The sequence below is a fragment of the Onychomys torridus genome, chromosome 14, assembly GCF_903995425.1.
Source record: "Onychomys torridus chromosome 14, mOncTor1.1, whole genome shotgun sequence".
NCBI classification, from domain to species: Eukaryota; Metazoa; Chordata; class Mammalia; order Rodentia; family Cricetidae; genus Onychomys; species Onychomys torridus.
Window position 1 is genome coordinate 64,265,342 of NC_050456.1, and position 8,763 is coordinate 64,274,104.

An 8,763-nucleotide genomic window follows, 5' to 3' on the forward strand; every position below is an offset into this window, starting at 1 on the left:
AATGAAGACTCTTCTAACACTTAATATATTTCAGCAAGAAATTTTGAGAAAGGAGTAAATGTTGTCTATAACACACAAATGCACCATCTGCTTAGTATGAGATATATGTAATAGAACTGGTTACTATGGAGTAACCTTTACATAAGAATTAGCATATAGTAAATATAATGACACGATAAGCAGTAAGAAATAGAGTGTAAGTACTGATTAAGATTTTGTATGAGAAATCATTTCATCATGGCCTCAGGACAGGATACTCATAATGATGTGGTGGTACTAAGAGATCAAGACCATGGTTAAGCATCAGTCACAATGTGTCTCACTATTTCCTTCTATCTGTTGTGTTCAATGTCAAAACTAATTTAACTATTTCTTCTTTTTCTATTAAATAGATTTAAAACACAAATGACTTGGTCAGTAAAAATAATCACCCCAGCCCTGTGAACTATTTGGAAAAGACTAAGTAAACAGAAGTAATTTTATGTAATATTGTCTATATCTAAGGATAAATTTGAATATCTGACTTCTATTTATATTTAAATCAGAGCATATTACTATCAATACTATGATACCAAGAAACCAGAACTTTTCAGAAAATACAAGTCATATCGTTTCCATGCCCTTTTAAGTATATTAATTTAAATCTAAGAAAATCATTTTCCTCTAGTGCATGTTATGAGACAACCCATGAAAATAGATGCACCATCTGCTAGAACTATAAAACAAATTTAAAAACTAAGCATTTGAAGTATTCCTTTTGAAACAATGGCATTTGATTACATCTTCAATCCTGTTACAACTTAAGCTGTATGTCCACTCTGGCAGGAGCTGTCCTGTTTCTTGGTCACTGTGTCTTTAGATTGTTTTATTCTCCTTGACTAGCCTTTGAGTTTGAGCAGGAGAAGCTTTGGTGTCCTTCATGAACTTACAGGGCTTTCCCATTATTCAAAAAGCCAGTTATGAACATCCTCAGCCTTTGATAAATTTATAAGCCCTTTAAATTTTGATTTACCAAGATAGCAAGTGTAAATTATTCTAAATACAAAAAAGGTAAGTATCTATTTTGACTCTCACATATACCCACTTCTTTAGACTTCATGTGTCTTCCTGTCAGCAAATTTTATGCTAATACATTTCACTGCAAGATGTTTTCTACTGTAATGGTAATTTTCTAAAGATGTTTACCAAATGGCTGTAAAGGACCAGATGACAGGAGAGGTGCAATTGTTACTTAAATAACTGCTGACTCAGGATTTTGCATCACAACAATGAATATGGAACTATAGTGTATTGGATATAGTGCCTGAAGTTTGTGTTGGTGTTAAAGGCTTTTCTCATGAGGATCATTTGTGTGTGAGTTGAATAGACATGCTTTTATATATGTAACCTAAAATTTTAATTAAATTAAATTAAATTAAAACCTGTGTGTATGTGTATGTCTACTATATTATCAATAAAGATTATGGTAATAGATAACTAATAAGACAATTCCCACAAAATTAACAGGATTAATTTTATTTTTCTATTGTTGATTTGTCTCTGTGTGTATTCATGTATGTTGGAGATGTGTTTGCATGTGTGTGTGTGCCTGTGTGTGTATGTGTGTGTGTGTGTGTGTGTGTGTGTGAGATGTGATGTTGTATGTGTGGCATGTATACATGTGGAGTCAGAGAAGGATGCCAGGTTTCATCCTCTGTTACTTCCACCTCATATATTTGAGACAAGGTCTCTCACTGAAAGTGAAACTCTTCATTTCCATGAGACTTGATGCCAGTGAACCTGGAATCAGCTTATTTTCTGCCCTCAGTGGTGGGATTACAAGCACATGGCACTATGGCCCATGCCTGGCTTTTCTATAGTGGTTGGTATTTATTTTTTATTCAAGACAGGGTTTCTCTGCATGGTTTTGGTGCTTGTCCTATATCTTGCTCTCTAGACCAGGCTATCCTCGAACTCTACTTGAGATCCACCTGGTTCTGCCTCCCAAGTGCTGGGATTAAAGGCATACACCACCACCGCCCAGGAGGTGTTGGTAATTTTAATCAGATCCAATTAATGTTCTAAAATCTTGGTTACTACTTATCTATCTACAGTAATGAACCAGAATTTTAATTTTCTAGTGAGTTATTCACACACTGATTAGGAAAGCTAAGGTATTTTACAGGGACAGTGTGTGCATCCAAAGATCTTACTCCTTGTTCTCAACTGTCTGTGTTGTTTTGTTTGGAAGCTGAAGAATGAATATGTTAATTAAAATTTCTTGATTCAAAAAAAAAAACATGGGAAAATAAAATGGTAAAGGAAAGCTTTATTTTGGCTCACAGTTTCAACAGTTTCCATCTGTGAGTCTTTAACTACATTTTTATGGGCCTGTGGTAAGACAGAACTTTATGTTGGAAAGATTTGGGGACAAGAGCCCAATAACTTCAATGACATTGCTTTCACTAAGATCCAGTCCCTAATGGTTCCAAAAAGTCATAACACTGATATCAGCTCGGAAACAAGCTTCTAGAACATTGCATTAGGGGTATCTTTACCATTCACACCATAGCAAGTACAATCTGAATTGTGCGTTCCAGTGCCTCTTCAATACTTATGAAAGTAGTTATAAAAGTTATAAACATCCTTAATACTGTAAAAGTTACTATAGTTTCCAAAATGATATTGAATAGATATTTGAAAGACTTTCGGTCCTAGGAGTAAGGATTGTTCTCTGAGAAGGTACCCCCTTGCCTAGAAGTTTGTCCTCACCTACTGCATTTCAATGTTTTTAAAAAGAGAGAGAGATGATAGAAACAGGAGGTGGTTCTTCCAGGTTCAACAAATGTCACTCTGTCCTGACTGAATTTACCAAAGCATATTCTGAGGATGAGGCTAGCAATAAGGGGACAGAAAAATGAAATTTTCCTAGAGAAATTCTACAGGTCACATAGCAGAAGCTTGGATGTGGAGTCACTGTGGATTGGAGAAGGCAGGAAAAACAAAACAAAACAAACAACAGCAGCAACAACAACAAAACCTATTACAAACACAATTAGAACGTGTTCCACTAAATATTTTAATAAAGATTTGGGAAGAATTCTGTCTTTTGTTTAATAAAGACAAATCAAATCTTAAATTGTTATTTTCTGACTATCAAACTGGAAAAGTAACCTGTATAATAGGAAAATAGATTAGTCCCCTTAACTTTTTAGAAGTCAAAAATATTATACTTTCAATGCTTTTTCTTCTCTATAATTATCATTGAAATTTTTGTATTTGTTTGAATTCTCATTAAGAACTTCTTGCTTAGTTTTATTTTTACTACTTTGGGGGCTTTCCATTTCAAGCTTCATAGTATGACTAAATTGTGTGTGTGTGTGTGTGTGTGTGTGTGTGTGTGTGTGTGTGCATTTGTGTGTGTGCATTTGATTTTATGTATATGATTACACTAATGTAATTAAAACAGTAGCTGAAAATAAAGTTATATTTTTTAATTCAAGAAAAGAAAGGTGTTTCTAGGCATTGCAGGGCTTCCCATCTTGACCAAGGTTGAACTCCTCCAGTCAGAATTCATTGGATTAACTGTTGCCCCAGAAGATTAGAGTTATTTCTCCCTATGTCCAGCTTTGGTTCCAAAATCCTACAAAGAAAACAAAGAGATTTCTGTGTCTCTGTCTTCCAAACACACAGCCCTGCATTCAATTTTATTTTATTGTTATTCTGAAAGATAGAACTAGGTCAATAAAAGACATGAGAAAACCGGATTTCCTGGACTGCTCTAAGGAGAAGTGCTGCTGACTCACAGTACCCTGCTCCTAAAATGATCCACACTCTGGTTTGTCAGCAATAAAACCAGGAGGAAGGTGAGGCCAGAGAAAGAAACAATAATAGTAATACAACATAAAGTCTCAGAAGATAGCATCGATCACAGCAGCTGGATAAAACCTGTCAAGTCCTTAAGGAAAATATCCCATTTTCCTGACTGTGTTCAGCCTCAATAAGGCCTGGGTCCACAATGGGAAAAGTCCAGAAGACCCAATCCTGCCTGGTAGCTATTCCTGTTGCCTTGAAATCATCTGCTCCTAAAAGTTCACTTTGTGCAATCTTCAGGGGAGGAAACCATAGCACAGTGAAGTGCTGCATTACTCACTAAGGTGAATCTAATAGTTAACTGGTAAAAACAGAAGAAATACACATTCTCTAACATACACTTAGTGTAAGACCAGCCTACCAGGAACAGATGAACCCCACAGACATATTTGATGCTGACAATTTCCAGTGAATCACTTTTCTGTGAAGTGTGCATTTAAGAAAAAAAAAAAACTATAATTTAAGGCCTTGAAATCACCTACTTAAAGCACCTAAAATATATAGTTTCTAATCTATAAATAGGATTATGTAGCTATCACCACAATCTAATTTTGGAGCATATTCATTATCTCCCAAAACATACTCTGTGACCACACATGGTAGGGAGACAGACAACTTCTCTTTACCTTGCCCAAGTTAACCACTTATATAATTTATTTATCAACCCACTTACCTATTCTGGCTATCTCATATAAATGGAATCATATAATATATACATTTTGGTGACTGAATTATTTTACTTAGCACTTATTATCTACACCTATCTACATGTTTACATACATCAGTTGTTTATGTATTATTTTCCTGAATATGGATAATTATCTCAGCATTTTATGGTCAAATAATTGTCCAATGAAGGAATATTTCATATTTGTCAATATTTTCCTCTGTCACTGTATACTTGGATTATGCTATATAATTCCTTTTTATGAGTGTTTTAGCTAAGAATTTCCATATTTTTATTTAAAAGAATATTTGAAATCTCTGGGAAGATACTAGAGAGTAAAAATGCTGCATCACACAGGAAAGCTGTGTTTCATCTTTTAAAGAACTGCCAAACTATTTTGCAAATGGACATACCCTTTTTTATTCTGGCTACACTCATTTTGCATCAGTATTTTAGGTCTGTCGTTTTCAGGAGTCTAATACTTGGCAGGTGTGTCTGAATATCAATGGGCTACCTACAGTTGGGGATCAAAAACTGGTTGATGGTTTAATAAAGTGAAGGTCAAACTAAATTAGCCTAGAAATCCCATAAGCCTCTTTTTGCAAGTGTCAGTAAATAATCTTCATGATCGTCATCATAACAGTAAACTGTGTAATTATAAGCTGATGTCTAAAGAGATCCTGGTAATCATTAATACTTACAATCCCCCTGAGAGCTGACTCCCTTCTCATGCCTAATTACAGCACAAAACATAGGTGCTAGGAGATGATGTGATGATATGATCCCAATATCATATTACTATTCCTGAGAAGGGAGAAGAGATTGCAATAGAATTCTAATGTGGATGGAGTAGGAAAAGAAAGTTGTGTTTTATTTATCATTTTACAAAGACACTTGATTAAGAATTTGAGGATATAATTATAGGAAGATGATCTCCCATTGCTAAAATCTTCACCAAGAATCAATCAGAAACTTGTGGAACACTTATTTTTTTTAAATATATCCATGTTAATACTTTAGAAATTCCTTAGAATATATTTTGATCATATTCACCTTCCCCCACCCTTGACTCCTATTCCAATGTCCACCCTCAACTGAATCCCCACCCCTCCCAACTTCATATAATCTTTCTTTTTCTCTCTAAGTCCAATTTGTGGTTCCAAATGCAATGCAAAGAGAATATGGAAGTTGATCCAAAAAATAAAATTTAATTGTTATATGATACAACAATCACAGGTCCAAGTATAAATTTATGTATCAGTTTGAAAATCACTTCCTACCAATCTTTAAAAAAATGAAAAAAAAAAAAAAAACAAAAAAACAAGAATCATCCTTACTGGGCAATAGTGGCACATGCCTTTAATTTGAGCCCTTGGGAGGCAGAGGTAGGCAGATCTCTGAGTTCCAAGGTCATTCTGGTGTACAGAGTGAGTTCCATGACAGTCAAGGCTACTGAGAGAAACCCTGTCTCAAAATATTGAAAAAGTATCATTCTTTCTAAACAGACACTAAAATATTTATCTTCACTATTGTTCTCCTGATAATTATCAAATTTACAGAACATCTTAAGAGACACTAAAGTATATATTTTAAAAATTGGATGTCCATAGCCAATAATTTATTATGAAAAATTTTTCTCAAAGATATTTTTTACAAAGGATGATTAATATCTTTGGAAGACAGCAAAATTGTGGTTCTGTGTGTGTGTTTGTGTGTGTGTGTGTGTGTGTGTGAGAGAGAGAGAGAGACAGAGACAGAGACAGAGACAGAGACAGAAAAACAGAGATAAGTATAGAGACAGACAGAAACAGATACAGAGACATTGAACATTTGTTCAACTATCTTATTAATAATAGATATTTTTATTATATAATCAAATGAACCCATACATTTTTAGTCTTTTTTACCACAGATCTAGAACTGGGTTAGTACCTAACATATCCACTCTAATGATGTGCCTTAGCTTTTGTATTCTTTTTTTTTTTTAAAGATCCAAAGCCAATGTATTAATTATGTCAATCATTTAAGCAGCAAAAACAGAAACATGAAGACAGCAACAACCACACATGTGCCTGGAAATGTGAAGAGACAAGCCTCTATGATCAAGAAGAGAAAACCAAAACTGTATTTACACAAAAAAATTCATAAACCAACACATAAACAATGAACTCATAACAAGGAATTTTCAGAATACAAAATTATTGAAGGTCCATTATTTTCCAGAGAAACAATATAATTAGATGATATAAAACTAACAATATAGATAGCACCACAGGAAAAAAAAATGAGATGTAAAAAGATACCTACAAATATATCATGATCCCTTAAACAAGAACAAAAATATTCTTTTTTTACCATCTTTTACATTTATTAGTATTGTAATATTTAATAGCAGTGAAGGATGTGACATTACAGAGTAAAATCTTTGAAACAATAAAGCACTGGATTACTCCTCCCTATGATAATGTGTGGCCACAGGATAAGCAAGGCCTGACAGGATAATTGAAGGTACCAGGAGGATACCTGTATATGAGGGAACTCTTGGTAACATTCAGGAAGCTTAAACAAACCATCCTCACAATCAAGAAGCATGCCAACCTGGCCCAGTGGCTTCTCTATGTAGTGCCGGGATACTGGGCATGTGGTGAGGACACTGTAATGATTACCCTCCTTCACACACACGAGAAGAAATGCACCCTCAGCTTCAATCAATTGGTTTCTACTCCTTAACCGGGAATCCTTACAGACTCCCACAGCCCATTCACAAGTGTCATTCAAACTAATCTCCCAGTAATATTTCCCTGAGATGAAGCTTTGTGATCCCCAGGAAGCAAAATAAAATCCAGCAGAATCTGCAGGTGTATCTTTATGGTGAAATCTGATGCTGAATCTTCTCATGGCTTTAAATAGGTCCATCGTGGAATGAAGGATGGTTATGTTTTCAAAGAAAATGTCGGCTTGGAAACTGGTTGTAACTTTCAGTCAGTCCAGCAATAGGTAGGGCACACAAAGAGGATCTTCTGTGCTGAGAACAGGATCTTCCTCTGTCAACTCTGCTCTAACTCTCATGAGCACAGAGGACACAGACACTGTCCCACTGAAGCAGCTGCTGAGGATCAAATGGAAAGACTTGTAAAGCAAATGGCATCTTTATGGGAGAAGATCCAAGAAAATCAAGAGAATTTAGAGGCAGAGAACAGAATGACAACTCTGTGAATGGACTACCTGACTCTGCAGGAACAAATGATCAGGTCAGAGTATACAAAACTGCATTCACTCCTCTGTGAAGAGGAAGTGCAACACATTGAGTCTATGAGAAATGAATGACAATGTGTATTAGGGAAACTCAATACAAGTGAAGCCATGATGGTCCAAAAGAGCAACAAACTAAGAGAAATGTTTCAGGAGCTTATGGCAATGTCCCAGGAGCCATATGTTGTCCTGCTATAGGATTTGGATGACATGTTCAGAAGGAGTGAGTCAGTGCAGCTGAACATGCACCCACCTATGAAACCAGAACTCACTGCCCTACCTATAGCTTTTGTATTCTTAACAGGCAGGCACTGATACCTTTGCCATTAATGTGATAACCCTATGAGACTTTACTGGATCATCTAGCTCCCATGAGAAGACATATGTTCTGAACAGTGGGTGATGATTGTCATGAACTATTTAGTACTTCATTTTATTGTGGTTGTTTTATGTACTGAATATTGGTCCAAGGCTTTGTGAGTGCTAAACAGGAACACTACTGCTGAGATGTAAATACATTCTTTTTAATTTAATTTCCCTTAATTTTAAGACAGTATCTTCTAAATTGCTTGAGATGTCCTAAGACTTGTGATTGTCCCACCTCATAACCTCAATATCTAGGACTAGAGTTATGGTCTACATGCCTACCAAAGTGTCCATTGTTATGAGTGGAATCTACAATAAGTTTCTTTCATTGTATACCTGTGAAACTTCTGAGACAGTATAAAGTGAAATTTCTTTAAGATTACATGCATTGTTTTCATTGATATATTTAATTCAATGTTTAATGTGAATTGTATGTAGGACAGCATGTGTTAACTTTATGTGAGCACTTTAGAGACTAGTAAAATGCATAAGCCCATCCATTCATTATGAAGCTTACAAGCTGTTACCAGCGACAGGAAGTTCATTGTGGCCACATTGTCGCTTGTGATGTTCATATGCATGCCGTCTGTACATATATTTGTTTTTTAATGGTTGTTTTGTTCATT

The 8,763-nt window shown here is 35.2% G+C and overlaps 1 pseudogene; it reads left to right on the forward strand.

The window, feature by feature from the left end:
* Positions 1 to 7,048: 7,048 nt before the first annotated feature.
* Positions 7,049 to 8,086, forward strand: LOC118595280 (annotated as a pseudogene).
* Positions 8,087 to 8,763: the final 677 nt, after the last annotated feature.